The 23310-nt window shown below is 44.9% G+C and overlaps 1 protein-coding gene across 1 annotated transcript in view; it reads left to right on the top strand.

The window, feature by feature from the left end:
* The first annotated feature begins 1219 nt into the window (after positions 1-1219).
* The window catches only part of NDST2 (N-deacetylase and N-sulfotransferase 2), a 114354-nt gene continuing 92263 nt past the window's right edge, over positions 1220-23310 (top strand). The window contains exon 1 of the mRNA XM_075258048.1: positions 1220-1460. The gene's annotated coding sequence lies outside the window, so the exon portion shown is untranslated. The remainder of the gene's footprint in view (positions 1461-23310) is intronic.

The following is a 23310-nucleotide window of genomic DNA, read 5'->3' as shown; positions in this document are numbered from 1 at the left end:
TCCTGTATACACTGCTCCCTGTCCTCGCTATACTCTCCTGTATACACTGCTCCCTGCCCTCGCTATACTCTCCTGTATACACTGCTCCCTGTCCTCGCTATACTCTCCTGTATACACTGCCCCCTGTCCTCGGTATACTCTCCTGTATACACTGCTCCCTGTCCTCGCTATACTCTCCTGTATACACTGCTCCCTGTCCTCGCTATACTCTCCTGTATACACTGCTCCCTGTCCTCGCTATACTCTCCTGTATACACTGCTCCCTGTCCTCGCTATACTCTCCTATATACACTGCTCCCTGTCCACGGTATACTCTCCTATATACACTGCTCCCTTTCCTCGCTATACTCTCCTATATACACTGCTCCCTTTCCTCGCTATACTCTCCTGTATACACTGCTCCCTGTCCTCGGTATGCTCTCCTGTATACACTGCTCCCTGTCCTCGCTATACTCTCCTGTATACACTGCTCCCTGCCCTCAGTATGCTCTCCTGTATACACTGCCCCCTGTCCTCGGTATACTCTCCTGTATACACTGCCCCCTGTCCTCGGTATACTCTCCTGTATACACTGCTCTCTGTCCTCGGTATACTCTCCTGTATACACTGCTTCCTGTCCTCGGTATACTCTCCTGTATACACTGCTCCCTGTCCTCGCTATACTCTCCTGTATACACTGCTCCCTGTCCTCGCTATACTCTCCTGTGTACACTGCTCCCTGTCCTCGCTATACTCTCCTGTATACACTGCCCCCTGTCCTCGCTATACTCTCCTGTATACACTGCTCCCTGCCCTCGGTATACTCTCCTGTATACACTGCTCCCTGTCCTCGGTATACTCTCCTGTATACACTGCTCCCTGTCCTCGCTATACTCTCCTGTATACACTGCTCCCTGTCCTCGGTATACTCTCCTGTATACACTGCTCCCTGTCCTCGGTATACTCTCCTGTATGCACTGCTCCCTGTCCTCGCTATACTCTCCTGTATACACTGCTCCCTGCCCTCGGTATGCTCTCCTGTATACACTGCTCCCTGTCCTCGCTATACTCTCCTGTATACATTGCTCCCTGCCTTCTGCTAGCCGCACACTAGCCACCTCAGCTTCCCAAGCAGGCAGTCAGTGAGTGAGCGGTGGGCCGGCTGAGGTCCCGGGGCGGGCCCGGGCTGGAGGCGGTGTCTCAGGAGAGAGGGAGAAGGAGGGGGCGCTGTTATTGTTGCTGCTCGCTGCCTGGTTGGCAGAGGCCGGGAGACGAGAAGAACCGGTCCTCGGACACTGATAGAAGCTGGGGCGGGAAGAGAAGGGTCACCGGGGCGGAGAACCCGAGGAGACACTACCGGCTGGGGGAGGGGATCTCTCCATCAACTTCCTGCCGTCGGAGGATTTGCTTTCCCGGATCTTGGTGCTGGCTGCTGCTCGTCTTGACCCCGGGGGAGGCGGAGGAGTCCGGACTGGCTGCAGGTAATACCCTACATGAAGCGGGAGAGGACGTGCGGGCACATGAGGGGACACCAGGGAGGTGCGGGCTGTGAGGGCTCCGGACGGGGCATAGATAGAACAGATGTTGCAGCCAGGAGTTTGTCATGTGCTCGGCTACTTCCAATATGTTTCCCAGTAGTGAACGTACTGCACGAATGTGTGAGTGTAACCCCGAGAGGATTCACCTCTGCTGCCTAGTATATAGAGGGGCAGGGGTCCTGTGGTGGTGGGACATGTAGCCATCCAGCCTAGGTCATGTTACATCTCCACAGGCACTAGAGCTTTTCATGGCCTCAGGGGGGGATTTGTGAAGCTTTCCAGCAGTTGTGACACTACAACCCTCAGCATGTCCTGGCAGCCACTATGGGACTTGTAGTTTCCCAACAGCTGCTGTCTGTGTCCCCTGTGTAAGGCCTTGGGGCCCTTATAGGACTAGTCATAGATGTATGGATTCTATCTGATGGCATTGATCACCCTCTATGGTGATCTGTGGGGTAAAATGATCAGATCCACTGTTTATATTGATCATCAGATACGTCATACGTGTGTTGGTTGCGGAGGAGTCTATGGTACGTGTAGTATGTGCCGGAGCGATATCTGATAAGGTGGCATTCTGCCTTAATAGTTGTATCATAGGCAGGAGAACCCTGCCAGGAGGGCGTCATTGGCATCGCCTTCAGCTCTTGTCTGAGATTTCTATGATGACATCACTGTGGCTCAGCTTTAACATTGGTGGGTGACATCATAGATCACGTCATTGAATAATCATAAGCAGGGTTCCTCTTTAAGTTGGTTAGTTCAGGCGTTCCCATAGTCATCATTGGGTTTGAAGAGACTCCTATTTGGACAGGATATTAAAGGGAAGCCTCACTTTTGGAAATGCTTAAAACATTTTTATTGTTTTTATAATATTTAAGTGCCGTATCCACAAGTGAAGTTTATTTGCAATGCCAGACCCAACCATTAGATGGATGTGGCGCTATTTGTCCATAAAGCTGGAGCTTTCCTTTAGTATAATTGGGGATGGTATGCCTATAGAGAAAGAAGAAGCTGACCCATAAATTCTGACTACGAATGTTACACATCTGGATACATTTGTACTATACTATAATACTGACGTACCTGGTGCGTTTGGGTACGGCTGTCATGTGACATAGCGGTGTGACTGCAACGGCCTGTGGTAGTTTAGAAGGGAGGAGGCATTGAGGGTGATGGGGTAAGTTTCGTCTTTCTCAACATGAAACAGGATACTTTGTCTATTTGAACATGTCTGGACTCCTTTAAAGTATAAGGGCATTGCATTATGAGCACTATTATACTGTATACAGCTGTATACACCTGCAGTGCATTGCCGCAGGGCTCCCATCTATCCACAGGACATGACTCTGCCACTTTCAGGGACATGGAGGGGAATAGGATTTCACTCTGTTCTTGAAACCTCTTGGTTAGCTATACATTAGGTAATTGCTTATAATTCGGGTTCCCCAATGTATAGGATAATCTGTCTGGGAAGGAGGAGCTTTGCTTTAATGTGTGGCTGGTGAAGGCCTCCAAGCAAATTCTTCTGACTCTAGAAATATAAGACCTGTGAAGGTTGTCGGCCGCAGCCAGAAGTGGGAAGTAGACAACCTGATGAGTTTGTACTGAAACATGGCGAACCTGAGTGCCGCGCTTCCTTTACTTAACCCATACGGGCGGCGTGTTTACACGGTATTGTGCCTCATGACATGTTTGTACATGATGTGACATACAAGCAGATGCTGTTGTGCATAAATGCATTTCAACTGTCAAAGATATATTATAATATAGGGGGACGGATATACCTTATTACTGGAAGCTCTGGAAATTTAGGCAGTCGTGTGCTGCATATTGGTGTGGACCTTGCATGAGCTGCCGTATAGGCTGGGACTGATCCTAGGTCATGGTCGCTGACACCTGTGAGCGCAGTAGCTGTCACGCTTGACACTTTGCCATTGCATTGTGAAGTTCTTTGTCCTGCAGAATCACTGCCAACCTGTTTTGGGTGGATCCCAAGTCATGCAGGCGGCTGGCATACTAGTAAATGTTTGTAAGCAGGACATGGCATGTAAACACACAGCTTGTACTGTTACATTGTATCCGTGCTGGTGCATGTGGTGGTTACAATCTCCTGACATTTGTCTCTTAGGTTATTGTCCTGGATTCCTAGATGATCATGGGACGTTCACGCTCTATTGTTTGCTGTTCCCTCATTTTCTTCTTTTAGGGGTGTCTTGTATTCTTCTTAGTTTCATGTGTTGCCTCTCGATTTACAGCAATGGAGAAGTTTTCATCTACTGCCAGAGCTCCTTGTATACAGGGAATTGTCATTTATTTTAAGCCTGACACCGTGAAATGCTATAAGGGCCGCGTTGTAAATGTCAAGTGTAGTCAGAAAGAATTATTTTTCAATTGAGAATACCAGTGCCATTTGTTGCATTCGCTTTCTACAATTCATCTTAGACATTTTAGAAAGTCCTCGACCAGAAATATTGCTCATAGAAGTCTGAAAATGACCATTCATTTGTTGCACAAAGTAGGACAATGTTCCTTGATGGCCGACGTGAGCAGTGGAAAATCTGATCTTTGGGCTCCTTGGTGTCTCAGAGGTGCACTCTTGTTGTCTTGCAGTCCTGGGCTCCAGGGTTCAGACATCTGCATGGAGTTTGTATGTTGTCGCCATATTTGCGTGGGTTTATTCCCACACTCCAAAAAACGTCTTACTCCGTGTGAATGCACCCTAACACCTCTGAAGTGTTCTGTTCCAACTCGACAGATCTCTCATGCTGGTTGGCTAGAATGGCCAAAATCGTCCCAACTTTTATATCCTGTGCAGAGACAGCCGTAGTCTCCTAGTAAAGTACTGCAGATGGTGAGCCCCACGTAAAGGAAATAATCTATACGCTACATGGCACCCAAATACTTTAGAAGACTAAGTTTCAACCACAAAAGTGGAAGTAACGCTCCGCTAGGCACAAAACTCTTCTTAAAAGTCACATCCTATACATTTTTACAAATTCTGCATTTTTAAGCTATGTTCTCATTGTACGTGTACGTTGATCCTTTGGCAGATTTGATTCATATTTATTCCGTTGCTCTTGAGAAATTTTTTTAGACTTGGTGTAAAAACTTCATGATTAAAGCTTAGCCTATGGTTTTGCAGATTTTACGATGAGTTTATGGTCTGCCATCCAACAAGATTGTTCCATTATATTTGGTATATTCTTCATACTGTTGTGGTTGTATCCTTAGAACTGACTTATAAATGAGGCAAGCTAGTATTCTCCTAGGTATCAGTCCGACTTCTCTGTATCAGCTACAACACAGTGATCACATGACCTCTATATTCCAGATTGGGTGGATTAGAGCCCCCTTTAGTGCATCACAAGCACATAACATAGACTTGATTCAATAGGAGAGATGAACTGCCTGAAGTCCCAGCATTACTCCTCTGACATCGCTCTGCATTTGGATTGTGTTTAAAGACTGGATCAATTATGTTTCTTATGGCCATTGCTCTTATGTATCATAGCGTAGCATTGAGTATTCACAGAGGTTTGCAGTATTTTGTGATATTTCTGAATACCTCTTCCATGTAGACCTTTGCCAAGGATGTGGCCAGATTTCAGAAGCATCAGAAGTGAATGTTCTTGTCAACCTCTCCTCCATGGAAGTATCTTGTGAATTCTACCAAACAACTAGGCAATGTAGTGGCCTCTTGTGTTTTGGATGCTAAAGCTTGGTCATCCACATTAGACGACCTGTTAGGTTTGGAGGTGATGACCTGCCCGGTGACAGGCGTTGGTGAAGATGAGGATAAGCCAACACTACATACAGGTGTCTCGGGAGGTTTTTCTTCTTCTTCTTCCCACTACAAGATTGCCATGCATGTGTATGGGAAGAAGCAGATGCTGAGAAAGAGCTGAAATGCACAATCATTCAACCATCAAGCTGTTGTTTGTGGGTACAGTGACGCCCCCTTTAGTAGAGACCAGCAGTGCACCCTTACTTGACTGTACAGGTCACACACATTGTAAACACAACTTGCCTGCTACTGTAAACTGCCACATTGCTGAAAATGCAGTACATAGGTAGCATATATTCTCCCCTTAAAATGCCAATTTCTCAAATGTCACCAGGGTCGGTTTCTTGCGTCCAGCATGTTGACAAATGCCCTGGCACATTTCTGCACATACTACAGATTTCTAATCCCATATTTGATGCTTGAGCCAGTAACCACTAATAGTTGTGCAGTATGAGGCATGGATTGGGGAGACTGTTTAATAAAAGAAATGGCTGCATTGTGTATTGTTCTCATAACCCTCGCGGGCTTGTATGGCGCGTGTGTCGGAATGAATCGTGCAGGTTTCCCCGGATTGACGCTCACAACGTAGTTAGTATCTCTCATATGGTTCCTGGCGTGCAGATTCCTGTTATAAATCTAATATCTGCTGCAGTATTAAGGTTATAGATGTGCTGCTGTGGAGGCTTTAGCAGGACTCGTGCTAGGAAATGAAGTCGCTTACCTGTCTCTCGGTGACCCAGTGAGTCTGCAGGGACAATCTCTCTGTAATGGAATTGTGTGACCGAGCAAAAGGGAGGATGCAGCCCAGCCTGTAATGAGCTGTCAGGCCGTCTCTCCTGGAATCTGCCTATGAATAATACATAACTGATTTGTGCTGGCTCTTGGGGGCTGTGAGGATTTTAATGTTCTGATAAACTCTCTTCCCATTTGTTTACTTGAGTCCATCCACTAATAACAGAAATGTTCTACCGTGTAAGCTTGTTGTCTAAGACATCCCACGTAGCCCTTAGGATCATAAATTTACAGGACGCTGCTGCTGTCCCATCATCTCTGGACCGTGCAATGGTGACACTATCTAAACTGGCTAATTGTTGATTGCCAAAGCTAGTTTGTATACAGAAATATATATGGCTGTATTTACCCCTGTAAAAGAGTTTTACAGTCCATAGAAATGTTATTTATTTTGTATAAAAGCTGCTTAGAATGGGTTAAAAAGAAGCCATCAGAGTCTGGAACAAATTTGGCTCGAGTCGGAAAAAAGTTGCTGACCCTGGCTTCCAAATAAAATGCTTATTTTTAATGATATTATACAATTGTTAATATTGTATAATTAGATGTATAGTTTGTTACGTATTTACGGTACTATTCCGTTATCGGGCCAGCAGAGCTGTTCAGCACTAGTATCGGGACAGCAGCAAGCAAGGCCGCATACCCGCATCGCAGTACAGTTCCGGACAGCATCGCGCATCGCAGATGAGTTTGGGACAGCATCGGGTTCAGCAGCATTCACACACACACACAGCTAATTGTAAGTGGATATACTTTATTTCGTAATTGCCGGCAGAGATGCTCAGCACTAGTTATCGGGACAGCAGCAGCATCGTAGTGAGAGAAATGGACGTGCCGGGCTGGTCCGATGCTGACAGAAAAATTGGGCGCCAAATTAGTGTGTTCGTAGTTGTAGTCACAGTACTCACCATTGTTTCAGTCACAGTTCTCAGCAGTTTTGTCAGATGGATTACACGCTGTGGGATTTACCTGCAGATGAAAAATCAGCAATTGAACTGTTCCAAGCCAATGGTCTGATCCATAAGAGCCGGTTTTGTGTTCGTAACCACCAGATGAAAATGTGTTTTTTGGCCAAAGCATCTCCAAAATGGCGGTGCAGCAAACGTCCGTGTGACGAAAAAAAGGGTGTGAGATCGCAAACTTGGTTTGCCAACTCACGCATTCCTTTTCTTACGGCTGCCCGTTTCATTTATTGTTGGTGCCAAGAGCTGACATCCGTAGAGTTTTGTGAACAGCAATTGAAGATGAATCACAACACCTTCGTAGATTGGAATAATTACCTCCGCGAAGTGTGTACAAGTGCCTTAATATCCCGACCTTCTACAAAAATAGGAGGCCTAAACAAAGTGGTTGAGGTGGATGAAAGCCTTTTTACAAAAAGGAAAAACAACAGCGGCCGGGTTCTGCCACCACAATGGATCTTTGGAGGATTGTGCCGTGAGACTAAGGAGTGTTTTGTTGTTGCAGTCCCAGAAAGATCAGCTACAACATTGATAGCTTCTATTAAAGCCAACGTGGCAGATGGGAGTATAATATACTCTGATTGCTGGAAGGGGTATAATACTACAGACTTAAAAGCTGCTGGCTACGACCATTTAACAGTGAACCACAAGTACAATTTTGTTGACCCAAACACTCAGTGCCACACGCAAAATGTGGAACGTTTGTGGGGAAGTGCTAAATGGCGCAATAAAAGACAGCGCGGAACAGCCCGCCAGCATCTGGAGTCATACTTAGCCGAATTTATGTGGCGACAAAATCATTCCAAAGAAACAATGTTCACAGATTTGTTAAAAGAGATCGCTAATTTCATGCCTCCTGTTTAAGACAAGTTATATAACACAGCCCGACACGTCCATTTCTCTCACTACGATGCTGCTGCTGTCCCGATAACTAGTGCTGAGCATCTCTGCCGGCAATTACGAAATAAAGTATATCCACTTACAATTAGCTGTGTGTGTGTGTGAATGCTGCTGAACCCGATGCTGTCCCAAACTCATCTGCGATGCGCGATGCTGTCCGGAACTGTACTGCGATGCGGGTATGCGGCCTTGCTTGCTGCTGTCCCGATACTAGTGCTGAACAGCTCTGCTGGCCCGATAACGGAATAGTACCGTATTTACTTTCATAGGAGTTCAATTACTGAGTTAGAGTTTTATTTCTTCTGACTGAAAGAGTCTGAGCAGGATTGGGTTGACCTACCATTAGGGTTGAGTGATTGGGAAAGATCGGATCCCGATCGGCGATCGAGCAAATTTCACGATCGGGATCGGCTGGAAAATGATCGAAAATCGGATTTTAAAAACTATCCTGAAATCTCAAGATCGGCTCAACCCTACCTACCATCTTTACAGCCCTGCCAAGTAAGGCCGGTCTTACACGGCCGTAATGTAAGTCCGCAATTGAGGGTTTTCAATTGCGGACACATTATATTCAATGCGGCCTCTTACACCACCGGATAGTTTATCTGTGGTGTGGCCGGGCCGCAACCGTGGTCCGCAATTTATAGAACATGTCCGTAATGGCCGTGAATTGCGGCACTGCATGGACTTGCCCATAGAACTTTATGGGTGAGTGCGGCAGGACACGGATGTCTGCAGAGTCTGTGTTGCCGATCAGCAACTTGCGGACCGTTCAACCCCTAAATTTTCTACCCCAGATTAGCTCGGTCTATCTATTAAATTATCAGCTACTCCCACACAAAAATTATCACCGCTCATGGCAACAAGTGTTGTGTTCTTATATACTGCTCAGATATTCTATGCATATTTGTAAAATAAATGGCCTCCTTTTCATAGGGATATCTATGGCCTCGAATTTCTATGTTGGCCCGAGGAGGTCGAGTAAATTGCCATGATGCAGCCTCACTGTTACAAGGAGGGGGGGGGGGGTGTAAGAAAGCCACTTGTGTCCAAGCAACCCAGAACAATGCAGAGCTTTCCTGCCACTACACTGGTATTGCAAAACTCTGCAGTGTTTCTTGGAAGATGGCGAGTCAGCATGGCTTGTGTAGCCATCGTATTAATAAATGCTATGGCTAGGAGTCATTGTGACGGTACAATGTGTGATAAGTCAGTATAGCTGATATATTGAGGTTCTCGCATAGTAAAGTGTGGAGGTAAGTGAGAAAGGTCTGCACCAGAGGATGCTTTTGTATGGAAATGTCCTTTTTATTTGCACGACTAATGAGTGACCATATTTACACATTGAAATTTGCTGCTCTTACAATAGCAGAGACTGTGCTAAAACACTAAGAATTTTCCTTAAAAATTCTCATTCTCTTGAATGGGAATGGAGCAGCAGTATCTCAGCCTTGTCACTACAGTGTATGGAGCGGTCGTCTTCTGGCTTCATACACTGGGCACATATCTGCTGTTCAGTTCGGGTCCTGGGTGACAGAAACCTATTGAACTAAAGCTATTTACTCTCAACAAAGTGTTTTGTTTTTTTGTTTTTTTTAATTGAAACTTTAATTCTTGTTTCTCTTTAAGATTTAATGCAAAAAAATAAAACTATATAAAAATGAGTAAACACTTCCTTTCCTAATTTTGAACTATTTTTAGTGTACTTCCCTTTTCGACACCCAAAGTGAAACTATAAAATTTGCAGTTTCTTTTTTTCCCTGGAATCTGTGCAAAGTTTATTTGAAGTCAGCAGATATTCATTGGACATTATAATGTACATCCGCTATGTTGTATCTCAGCACACCCTAAGCTTTCCTGGGAGAAAACATCAGACAATGTCACTTGTCTCGCACTCCATTGACCCATACCTGTGTATATGGCTAAATTGTCATTCGACGTGACGGCTAGCTATGACACCAGAGTAAGTAAGCCAATGCCACAATGTCTGCTTGTCTGTCTAGAACAAAAGCGTAGGACATTTAATGTTGCCGGCTTTAGCTGGCATACATCTATTGGAGAGTCCCATGGAAGAATTCTGTATTAAGAATAGAATATCCTGTAATTATGAAACGGCAGAGGATGAGGAAATCCAAGAAGTCTCAAGGACATTCGGCATATTACGTGAACATTAAAGGAGTTGCCCCACAAATAATTATTCCTTTACTTGGTTAGCTCGGGGGAAAAATGCTTTTTAGATTCTGTCCGGATATGACATACATGTTATGGTGTCTTCCGTCAGAACAGACCACCATTAGTCCATTGGTGGTCACACATGCTCAGTCCCACCATCTGAATCCTCTTGTACATAGGTAGCAGAGTCATTCCTGCAATCGTAGAAGACATTCAGTAGGAATCTGCAGGTTAGAATTGGGTGCTGGACATTTTAGGTGGATAGTCTAGGAGGGAATCAAAAGAATTGCAAGGGGCGTCCCAACTAGACTAGAACAGCTATATGTATTTTGTATAGTCTGCATGATGGAATAGACAAACGTGGCCCATTCCTGTATAGTCGTAGCTATGGTTTTGTGTTAATCCTTTTCAGTGGCCCCCATCTTATGAGGAGCAGGCGCCCTCCTTCCACACACCTAGGAGCGATCATTAAATAATCTTCATTCTAAACTTGTTTTTCAGAGACAATGCAAACAATCTCCCAGCAAAGCCTGATTAACTGTGTCCACATGGCCTAAGAGGGGATTAGCCAGACCTGCTGCTCTGCAAGCCAGATAAATGGCCTGCTATCAGAGCTGCCAGCGCTCCTGCACTTTACTTCTCTCTTCATCCTTTTCAGATGTATTACGGTGTGTTTCTATCATTGCCACAGGGCTGCCTGGCATGGAATGAGTTAAAGCCTTCCTAGGCAGGTGCCTGTTTAGAAACCAGGTGAATTATTATACCCCATATGCAGGTGTAATAGATTAGAGATGCAAATGAAGCAGAGCGTTGTTACTGTGCCTCCCTCACCCATCAGTACGTGATAAACACTATTTCCTACTGCGAGATCCATTGATCACTGGACCTCAGGACTCTTCCCTTTGCTCTTTCAGTGTCATGTTCCCATGAACTTCAGTATCTCTATTAAGGCTGGTCTTACATGACAGTAAATTTAGTCCACAACTGTGGGTTCTCAATTGCGGACACATTGTATTCAGTGCGGCCTCTTACACTCCGGATATTTTATCCATGGTGTGCTGTGCCCTGACCAAGGTCCACACTGAATACAGCAGGTCCGCAAAGGCCGTGAATGCACAGCACTGCACGGACTGTCCCATAGAACTGTATGGGGGCGTGCAGCTAGACATGGACGTCTGCGGAATGACTATTTGAAGTTAAATTTAGTGTTGCTGATCAGCATCTGATCCTCAGGATAGAGAATGTATCTGATCGCTGAGAGTCCCATTACTGGGTCTTCCAAATAGCTTGTGTGAATAGGGTATGTAGAAGTGAATGGAGTAGTAGTCAGACAGGCATACTTACAATATAGTCACACAGGACACTTGGGGACATCAGTTATTGTGATCGCTGAGCTTTGACAATAGGTATAGAAGTAATATTTGTAGGAAAACCCCTTCACGAAGAGCATTGGATTGTCTTGCTCACCAAGTAATATGCATTTTATGGCCATGCATTGATGACAGATTATGGACATGCAGCATCTTACACAACCTGGCTAAACAAAGTCAAGTTTTAAGTTAAAGCACTTAGATTCTGTATATTACCTGCATTTGTGGATAAAATTTGGTTCCATAATTTTCTATGGGTCCACACACACACACACACCGCCGTTTTGGGGCTGTGTCTGGGTCATGGAGCAGGTGTTGTACCTGCTCTGCCCATTCACTCCCCATTATCTGGGTAGAGAAATCCTGGATGACCGAAGGAATCCAAATCATGCCGTCTTAATATTACCTCCCTACTTTGACATGCTGAGAGCGGTAGTTCACAACATAATAAAGAATCTCTTATGTACTGTATGTCTCCTTTAATCTCATTAGCGGATTATATGTAGGAAGCTGACAGCAATGGACATAAGCACTTCTTTATGACCGTGTCTTGTGAATAGCACACAACAAGCAGATTAGTCGCATTAGAAAGGAAATGATAAAAGGTAGGTAGAGACAGACATTCACATCTTCTCTGTCTACATGTAGGTCATTTCCCTTTTGCTTCTGGCCAGTGTTTGTTTTGCTTTTTTCCCCCCAGAACTGACACTTTTGCAAACCATGAACACATTTTTAGTCAATTAAAACACGAGATCAATAGTACTTCTTGCACTGTGTTATAGGACAAGCTTCCTTTTAATGGAATATATTCCTGCTTTGGTGTAGGGAGTTTATGAAGATTACCATTTTATACTCTTGTATGCTGGCATAAGATTCTCTTAATGAGTTAAGAGGTATTTGCTTTTACACTCTCAATATATTGGGTTAATTTCTGACTCGGCCAGAAACTCAAATCTAACGCGTAGTTTTTTGATCAGGATTCGCCTCAAAATCCTGACCAAAAAGACGTCTCCCATTGAAATCAATGGGAGCCGCTCACTTTTTTTTTCTCTGGGAGCCGTTTGCTCGCGAATCTGCCTGAAGACACTCCCTCCTCCGAGTAGGCCCATTCATTGGGCCTAATCCGGAGCGTAGTGCGTGACTGGATGCCGGCGCAGTGCAGTTCAGCGGCATCAAGTTGCAGCTACCCGTTTTTTGGTCTGGAAACTGAGGCAGCCTCCGCCTCAGTTTCCGGACCAAAAAACCCCACGTGAACTCCCCTTACAGCAAAGACTGACCGTTTCAGCTATAGCTTATAGTAGATTTGCGGATTCTGCTCCCAAAGTTAGTGTCAGATTCCACTCTGATCTCGCCTCACATTATATCAAGGTTGGTGAAAAAATAAGCGTTGTGCTTGATCCTGTACGGATTCAGCCACATAGTCCATGACTTGAGAATCCCCCCACTCATTAAGCGCACTAATCTGGGCCAAATTAGTGGTGTAAATTTGATACTCTGCCTCTGCATTCCGCCACTTTGAGCTGATAGTTGGGGAACTACAGATGAAAAGGAATCCAAGGTGGATGCCTGCCTAAAGTTTCTCTTCGTTTTCAACCGTATGAGCTTGCCCTTGTAGATGTTGATGGACCTAGCCATAGGATTGGTGGTCAGTACCAGATTGATGGACGGCTGTCACTCCTATGATCAGCGGTTTTCGGCAAGTCCTGAAACCATCCTATAGATTGGAGCCAAAAACGCAGCTCTGTTCTCTAGTGTGTAGTGACTATACCGGACTATTGTAGCTCACCTCCCAGTCATTGTATAAGAGCTGAGCTGCAGTAACTCGGCCCGGCTACTATACAGAGAGCAGCATTTTGCATTCGGCTCAGTTCTTTGTGTTGGATGTGGCGGTGCTGGGTGTAAGACTCCCACCGTTCTGGTGTGGATCGCCTGTAGTCCTATAATAAGTTTACGCTGCTCAAGCATTAGGATGTCTCCATCCTCTTTGTGTTCCTGCAGATTGCTTATTCCACATATCAATATTTTTTTTTTTGTATGTGAAAATAACATTTGTGGTTGCTTGTGAGTGGTCCTTGACTGCCAGTGTGAACTCTTGAGATGTAACACTGTCTGTCTCCGCAGGAGCGGCTAATCATTATGTGGATCTAATTATAGTGTTTGTATGTTAACAAAGGGAAGTGTAGTGTGTATAATGGGAATTTATGTACTGTGAAGTCTTCACTTCCTTAGACATGTAATCAGCCACCATCAGTCAAGACTGTAAAACGGAGGTTAAGCCCCACTGAGGCCTAAGCATGCCTTTTAGGATATCCACAAAGCTATGAATACACATAGGTATTGTGAAAAAACAAACTATACACAGGGACAGCTCTGTAAGCTAACTCCCATGTGGTCTTCTCAGAGAAGATGCCCAGTGCATAGAATGTATTTCAGAACAGGAACTTTCACCTGCTTGAGGGGTGATGTTTTTGGAGGTTTCATTACAGTTTTTCCCAGTTTTCCCAGTTTTTTGTCAGACTACTCAGCCAACATAGCAACATGGTAGCAAGTTTTAGTTGACTATAGTCATCATGGTGCAGCAGGGGAATAAGTGGACTGTTAGGGCTAGTTCACACGGGGCACGGAATGGCGGATTTTGGTCCTGATTCTGACGTGGGAAGCCACGTCAGAATAGGGCCGAAATGCGACTGTCGCGGCTTCCCGTTCCGGAGTAGGCCCCAATGAATAGGCCTAGTCTAGAGGGTGCTGCTGCGAGGCAGACGCCGGAGCTCAATCAGCCGTGGAAAGAAAGGGCAGCTCACTTCTTTTTTACGTGAGCGGCAACATACTGCTCACGGATAAAAGTAAGCTAGCGGTCTGCATAGACCTCTAGTGTGAGGGGGTCGATTCTGACTAGGATTCAGCACCAAATTCCACCCTCTCTTGTCCCGTGTGAACGAGCCCTTAGTGTGGAAACAGACCAGATCTCAGTAAGGCCCGGTTCACATCTGCATTCAGGATTCTGTTCAGGGAGTCCGCCTGGGGACCCACCCAAACGGAAACCTATACGCATAGAAAAGCAGACCCCATAAACTGTAATGAGGTCCGTGTGGTTTCTGTTCGATTTCCGTATAAAACATGTGGAGAAGAAAGTGCTGCTTGCAGGAACGGAATCCCGAGCACAGATGTGACCTGGGCCTAAGACAATGGCAATGATCAGATCACTAGTTATTCCAGTTCTGAGCATATTGTAAGTCTTGAAAATGACTATATGACTGATGGAAAGTGTAAGCAAACATCCATGACTGTTCTGTTAGTTGCTGGGGACTATGCCAGCAGCAGCTTGAAAGGGTTTGTTTCTGTACCTATTTTTACTGAGCATCAACATGATCCTAAATCTTTACACATAACACACATTAAAATAATTAGATATGTTAGTACTTTGATATACTGACTGCGTGTTGCACTTACCTGGGGAGGAGATGGCTCCATATTACACTATGGAAGGAAGATAAACTGGTGGACTGTGCAATGCTGTGCTGAGAAACCCTGGGTCTTGATCTTATGGATGTTTCATTGACACATATCACCTACCGAACTGTTGCTTGAGGACCTTCATGACCATGGTAACTACCTAACAGCAGCGGTTTGTGTCACACTGCAAAAATTGTTCAGGACCTTGACAAGGTGTTGACTTGGTCCCAAATTCTCCAGATCTCAATCTGGTCTTGTTTTACCTGTACATATAGTAGCAAAGAGTTTTGATGAATCTATGGATTTGTTTAGTGTAACGAAACAAACTGTAATTTAACTTTTAATTTTCTTGTGACATTAAAGGGATGCTATCATTCAATCACAATTTTTTTTCTCATTAACAGGTCAGAATAGCCTTAAGAGAGGCTATTCTTCTCCTACCTTTCGTTGTCTTCTCAGCGCCACCGTTCACTTGAAAATCCGCTTTTTGTCGGTATGTAAATCAGTTCTCTTGCAGCAATGGGGGCAGGCCCCAGCGCTCAAACAGCACTGGGGGCATCCCCAATGCTGCGAGAGAACTCTCCAGCACCGCCTCCATCTTCTTCTGGAACGAAGTCTTCACCGCATCTTCTTCTGGCGGTGGCTTGTAACTTCTAGGCCTCGGGCAACGCCGACTGCGCATGGCTGCTAACACAGTATTGTAAGCAGCCATTTTCTCGCGGCTGGTGGGCATTCGCAGTCGTCTTGCCCGAGGCCTAGAAGTTACAAGCCACCACCAGAAGAAGACGCGGTGAAGACCTCGTTCCAGAAGAAGATGGAGGCGGCGCTGGAGAGTTCTCTGGCAGCATTGGGGACGCCCCCAGTGCTGCGAGAGAACTCATTTACATACCGGCAAAAACAGATTTTCAAGCGAACAGCGGTGCGTAGAAGACAACGAAAGGTAAGAGAAGAATAGCCTTTCTTAAGGCTATTCCGACGTGTTAATGAGAGAAATTAGTGATTGAATGATAGGATCTCTTTAATAAATATTACAATATGCTGTATTCAAAGATTTTGGTTCCTTTTTGTCTAGTTTTGCTTTCACATCCACTTCAATCACTTTATCCTTTGCTTTGTTTCTCTCACTGGAGTATGGACTCTTAGGCACTGTTCACACAGGGCAAGGGGGGCGTATTTTGGTCCTGATTTTGACACGGGAAGCCGCTCTGGAGTAGACCCAAATGAATGGGCCTATTCCGGAGCGTGCTGCCGTGAGGCGGATTCAGCTGCGGAATCCACCTGAAGAAAGGGCAGAACATGGTTGGTGCCCAGGACATGTTCAGTAGCGAGATTTGACTGCATGGCTTGTGGCATTTGTCCCGCCTTCTAGAAGTCGCGCAGTACAGGTTTTAAGAACCGCCGTTCAGCATGAGTTGGTTTAACAATAGAGCCATATGTGTAGCTGCAATGTTTGTACTGTACAAGACTATTACCTGACAAGCGATTTCTCAGGACGCCAGGTTCGCTGTTGCCTTTATTCTAGTAGTTGATGTAGTTGCATTGTGTGTGCGGCTGCTCTATAAAGAGCCAAAGACTTCACACACTTCCTATTCGGTTTATACAGAACGCAACAAAATAATTTCCCTCTGCAATCCAGGCTAAGTAAGTCATTTACTAATAAAAAATGTATTATCTCTTACGGTTTTTCAACATTGTGAAGTGTTTGTGCTTTTTAATAGTCTGTGTTGTGTATTTTTTTTTCTCTCCCCTGATAAAATAATCTTTCCACTTGCTTACTAATTTATACTGAAATGCCCCGGATAATGTGCCCCCCATCATCTAAAGACCACAGCTCTGCGCCTCTTAAAATATGCAGCGTCGGACCAATTAAAAGAAAGACAACCTGTTTTGTTCCTGCATTGAAATGGATGTCTTGCACTTCCAGCCTGAAATATGCTAACCAGGCTTTTGTTGTCCTCGAGACCAATTCAGTGTACGGATGCTCTCTGTACCATCTCTAACACCGGAGATTAAAGGGATTCTCCAGTTTTGTATAATTAAAGTTTATTGAAACTAGCGAACTACGTGCTTAAAATTTTCAATATACCTTGCACAGAACTTAGCAGCTCCCGGGACAGCAATCTGTACGTACGGTACATACTTTTTATGTTCAGGACGGGTTGTTTACATACCATGGGGCAGATTTACTATTGAGAAAGCACCAGAATTTTGGCATTATTAGGGTCATAAACCTGCAGTACAGGAACTTTGTGATACTCTCTGTGCCTTATCTGAAGAATGATGGAGCTGTGTGGTTCCTCCTGAAGCACTTTTGACAGAAAGTTCGCAGAGGTTTTCTCTGTAGGCATTCTTACAATTATATCTTTGGAGAAACCGCCGGCATTTCCGTAGGTATAATTGACAAGCTGCACCCGATTGAAAATTGAAAATTGCACCCGTTTTGGAAATTGCGGCGTGTCCGCACTGTGGTTTTTACGGCAAAGTGGGTATTGGATTTGCAAGAATCCCATGCACTTTCCCTGACTGTGAAACCGCAGGCAAATCGCTGCATTTATGTTCCGTGGGGCCCCGACCATAAGTAGCTAAACAGTGCGTCAAGTCATGGCAAATTTTCTGGCCAAAAAGGCTAGAGTAGAAAGTGTAATGATCAGTCACTGTAATAAATCTGGTGCAGTTTAAGGACTTATCCCAAAATCAGTAGCAGATTTTGCCGATGGTTTTGTCTCTTTGTATTCAATGAGAGGCAGAGATTGAAGCAAGACAATGGAAAACTAGCGTCCTGCTTGATCTTTGTACAAATTCCGTGGCTGATTATCTGCAAAGCTCACGGCTGGAGACTTCCTGTTGCTTAAGTCTTTGTTAGGACGGGTCAGGTCCTCCGCTGTGCTGAGCAGAGGCTCCCGGCTCTCTCTGTGTCCAGTGCCAGGATGGCTGCTGGTTCCGGCGCAGGATAGGCCGGAGGTTTTCCCCTGGCACCAGAGCCAGCACTTCTGGGGTTAGAGGGATCACCTGGTTATTAGTTTCCCTGTGGAATCAGCTCCCCCAGCGACAAGCCTCTCTCCAGTTCCCTCACCTGTTTTGCTACCTCCTACCTCTTTCCCTGTACCTGGATTTCCTTGGATGTGGCTTGCTTTACAGACCTCTCCTCCGTGATCCTGATTTGACACCTTCCTGATCTCCTGTGTATGACCTTTGGCTTCCACCACCTCCCTTTTGGATCCTGATTTGGCTACTCCATTGACCACCTGTGAATGACCTTGACTACGCTTCTACCTCGGCCTTCTGCTACCACGTGACCTCCAGTTATCGACTTTGCTTGATTGACCACGAATCTGCTCCATGGGTGTCTGCGTGACTCTCCCGGATTACCCTCCTGTTCACCTACGACTCCAGACCATCCTGCTCTCTGGGTCTTCACTCTAAGATTAGTGTCTGGGTCCTTCTACTTGGGGTTCAGTGGGTGTGCGTCGCTCTCTGGGAAGTTGCAGATCTGGGCCTCGGACTATTACGAAGTCCAACTCCACCATCAGGAGCTCTGGTGAAGAACTCTGGGCCTGGTTCTGGTCTGGTTAGGAGAGCGTAGCACACCCAGGACTGTTTTTGCCCCAGTGCTTGGGGATTCTAGTTGCCCAGGACTTAGTTATTTGTTGCATCAGGTTCCTAACAGTCTTGTCATGTAACTAGTGTTGTTATACCAATACTGTGCTTTGCGGATACCACAATTCTCTGGGAGAAGTGAAGAGGGATCTGAGGCTGGTGACCACCTCACATTTCCCTTCACTTTCTGCCGTGCAAACTAACACTGTCTGAGACTGAAAACCTGATTCAAAAATGAACCTCATCTGCTTTGTGTGAGCTATATTATTATTTATTTATTTCTCGACTAAGCGCCGATAGTATCCCACATGCTACCTCTGCTCTGCCGGTTTCAATTTTATTTTTATGCCTTGGGGTGCATGAGCTGAGCACCTTCCTGAATTTCTCAGGAGTATTCAGCAGTGTGTTGTGTTCTAAATTTGGAGAAGGAGCTGAAATTGGGCGATTCTGCAGGGGCCAGCCTGCAGGAATTCTTGACTGTCTCATCACAGTTCAGCTACTGTATATTTCAGCGGGGTTAGTGTGTCCCCAGCTTGTCATCTACTTTCCCCTCATACTATATTTATGAGAGACAGCAGGTGACTTGTCTTGTTCCCCACGTCTCTTCCAGATACTCCATTCCATATAAGAGTCTCTGCTCTGACAAGCATGTCACCTTGCTTAGTCTAGAGCTGCCTCCTCCACTACTTCTACAGAGAGAGCTTGTATTGTCTGTACCACACACTTTTATAAGTAGCAACACGTGTGACCCCAATATTGGGTATTTAAATATGATGCAGGGTTCAAACCAGCGCTTGTTTGGGGATTCCGTTCCCCTCTCTGATTGTAAAATGCGGAGGGAAAAGCACTGCAAGCAGCGTTTTTTTTCTCTCCGCATTTTTTGCTCTTTTCAGTCGGAAACCGAGTGGAAACCACACGGACCCCTTTATCGTCTATGGGCTCTATGGGTTTCCTAAGGTAACCACTTTTTTTTTTTTTATATGAGGATTAGGTTTCCAGATGTGAACCTACTCTTAAACTATATTGCCTACTTTGGTTATGCAACAGCAAGTTATATAGAAGTTTGAAGACCTAAAAACATCTTGCAGTCTTGCTGCAGTTTTATAGTGTGGCGTGCAGTATAGGATTTATAACACCCATAGGCTAGAATTACATGAAGGGTGCCTTATTATATTGTGAGATGGCATTCAGTGATTGTCTACATGGAGTCATGTTGCAAAAGTCATACTCTTGTGAGCGTGACATAGTTTGGATCTGGATGCAACTTTGCCTCATAGACCGCAGGGCAACTTTGCATTGTCTGCAACCATTTTTGTGGCTCTTGTACTGCTAAAATGCAGCTTTGAAAGTAGATGACCCCAGTCCTCCCTTGTATGTTCTCTGAATCCGCCGGTCACCATATTGTGTAGCTGACCAATGCTCATTCAGAGATCTTTTTAGGTGTAAGATAGTAATCTTAGTACTTGGACATGGCATGACGCGTCTCCAGGTAGCCCTAGCCTGAAAAAAAGACTTCTACTTCTCTGTGTGCCATGACTACTGAATGGTACGAGGCGATTGTAGTTCTTCCTATTGGCGGTTCTTTTCATAAAAATTTCATCCTCTTGGTTGCATTTTCTGTGTCCTAGTTTTGAGCTGAGCTGAGCTAAGGCCCGTTGCGTATTCATCACCATTTGTATTGTGTGGGTGTCGGGGAGGAGCCCGCACGAGGAAATTGTATTCACCTCACATTGAGTATAGTGAAGACGTGCTACCTGTGACAGGATGTGTGTTCTCCATAGATCACAGAAGGACCTGTATGATTGTTCCCTATACAATGTACAAACCTCCAGATCTGCATGGCCGCTACATTGTGGTCACTTGTTCCAGCCTCATCCCGCTGCTGCTTTGTGCACATAGTCGCAAAACTTTATCACATTATTATCCGTCGCTCTCTGCTCCACATCTCCGCATTCAATAGAACAAATTGCATCAAATAAATAAACCTCTAGGCGAGGGAAGAAATTCCCGACATCACTGGAGGCCTCTCTTTCTCCGTGCGATAGATTGGTTCGTTCTATTGTCAGGATCCTGTATTTCGATAATTTATTGAAACTAATGAAAGATAGCGGCAAATACTGTTAACCTATTAACCTCTGTAGGCATGAAACATCGCATAAAAGAAAACAGGAATCGTACTTAGAGCATGCCTATTGTACCTACAGTGTTTGGCAGCATCCTTAGGATTCTTTTATGAACAGATTAGCAGCTGTAAAGACGTCTCTGGAGGATCCAGCATGCATTAAATTGGTAGCCCACTGGTTTCAACAACCACCTAGTAATGTTTCCTTTGCCCTGTGGTGGAATAGTGTGAAAAATTATTGCTGGGTTCATTGTCTGATCAGATTATAGCTGATTTACTTAGCCTTGGAGACAGGGCTGTGGAGTCGGAGGGAAAAAGTTTCCACCTCCAGCTTAAAAAAATAAAATAAAATAAAATAAAGACTATACACAGTCCAGTCATATTAATGTGACCACCGCCTACTTCTAACGTCAATGTTAAATAACCAATCGCAGAAGGCACGTGTCATCAGCCATCTGGGTGCACCCATCATTGTGGAAGGCACGATAGATCAACACAAGTATGCATCTATCCTTGTGGACCATGTTCTCCCCTACATGCAAATTGTTTTTTCCTCAGGATGATGGCATCTACCAGCAGGACAATGCGACGTGTCATAAAGCTCGCAGTGTACGTGCGTGGTTTGAGGAGCACCAGGATGAGTTTACCGTACTCCCTTGGCCAACAAATTCCCCGAACTTGAACCTAATCAAGAATCTGTGGGACCACCTCGATCGGGTTGTATGCGCCATGGATGCTCAACCGCATAACCTAGCGCAGCTGGCCACGCACTGGAGTCGGCATGGCTCAACATCCCAGTGACCATCATAACAACATCCCCTCTCTTCCTGCACACCTCGCAGCAGTCCACTCTGCCAAAGGTGGTTATTCTGGATTTTGACAGGTGGTGACATTAATGTGACTGGACTTTGTATATAATTAGATGCGTAAGTTGTTGCACATCTACTTTCATGGAAAGAGTCATTTGACCTACTGACACCACAGCCCTGCTTAGAGGACCCGTTTATCCAAACCAAATTTTCAAAAGTTTTGCTAACTACATATCCGGTGGAGACTCCGTCGCAGAAAGCGCCGATTATCGTCCGAGATAGAAGTCCTGCGCAGACTCTCTTTTTGCTGTTTTGACACACGCCCGCGCAGACCCCATTATAGTCTGCTTTTCTCCGTATGTAACCACTGTTGCAGCAGTCAGACCCCCAGTGGACCTGAGCCATGGAGACAGTGGCGTAGATATGAACTGAGCCTATGTTGAGTAGTCCGTATTTGTATGTAATGTATGTGTTTTACAATATATCTAACTATTTGATATATTTCATTCAGATATTTTGAGTTTGTCTTAAATGGCAATGTCACCTGTAGACAAATGTGGACCTGGACTATAGGGAGACTTTATATTATAGTTTTACTTTTATTTTTTGTATTTTTGCTTTTAGGATTTGGGAGATCCATGAAATGTATACAAAACAAGAAAGCCAGACTATATAATGTCCTCATGCTGGGATCCTTGTTCTGTACTGGAACATTTTTCTGCAAATTTGCAACTGTATTTTTTTTTTTTCTTTGAATGGAAACTGTTCCTTGAAGGGATATTTGGTTGCATTTTTGTGCTCCACATCCCCCTCCCGTCTCCCTGAGATTCCTGCAGTGATATATACACTGTGCTGTAGTGTTCCATTTGGAACAAAGGAAAGGCATGTGCTTCAGGGGAGCTCATTTCATCTTTTGTTCCACCTATGCACATTTGGTTTCAAAGCCTCTCACGCTCCTGCCTTTTCCCTGGCTCGCTCTCTCCCTGGCTTAAAAAACACAGGCAGGCAACGGCAGAGGTCATCTTTTGTCTTTCTGATCATGTGTCCGAAATAGGGCCGCATTCGCTTTGCTTTTGGAAAGCGAAAGAATTTTTTTCTGCATTTCTGCGCCCAACCCTTTCTCTCCTCCTCGCCTAAGAATAATAGTCAGTTGTTTAACATGTAAAGTATGTGGTGTTTGAGCTGTTCCTTTCTGCTTCCGAAGTGCATAACACACATTATCTCTATCGCTCTGCTATATTGGCTCATTACTGTGATAGAGCAGAGAGCATTTACTGTGCAATAGATCCCAGACTGTTGCATCATGCAGCCCTGATATTTACATGCACAATCCATTCACCATAATGTCCGCATTGCTGTTAAAGTCACATTTGACATCTCAAGAGCTTAAAAAAGCATGGCATTATCCCGAAATGCATCTTCCTAGGACGAGCACTTAATCTCTTGGTAATGGCATTGATTTGATACTACCCGGCCTTAGATGGTGGGATGTGTGCATAATGCTGTTCGCTTTGCTATTTTCTATCTCTATTTTGCATTTGTCCTGCTATAAGTAAGTGGCTGATGAAAATGGAAGGTTCTCCTCTTACAGTGATGTGGTGTTTGCATCTGTCCAGTGGATATATTGGTATAACTGTGATGTAAAGGGCTTTATACACCGAAAATTGAAAGTTAAGGTGATCGAGCTACAAATAATGTTCACTTTGCCACTTATTTTCTAATATTATAGTTGTCCTATTAGCATCTGTAGAAACTGCTTGTCCTCTTGGGATATTGAGATGTTGTAGAAAAGGTCCCTGTGGAGGAAGTGTACCGCCATCTATACCTTCTCCCTG

Source organism: Leptodactylus fuscus, chromosome 10, assembly GCF_031893055.1.
Source record: "Leptodactylus fuscus isolate aLepFus1 chromosome 10, aLepFus1.hap2, whole genome shotgun sequence".
Taxonomy (NCBI): Eukaryota; Metazoa; Chordata; class Amphibia; order Anura; family Leptodactylidae; genus Leptodactylus; species Leptodactylus fuscus.
This window is presented reverse-complemented; position numbering and strand designations above follow the sequence as displayed.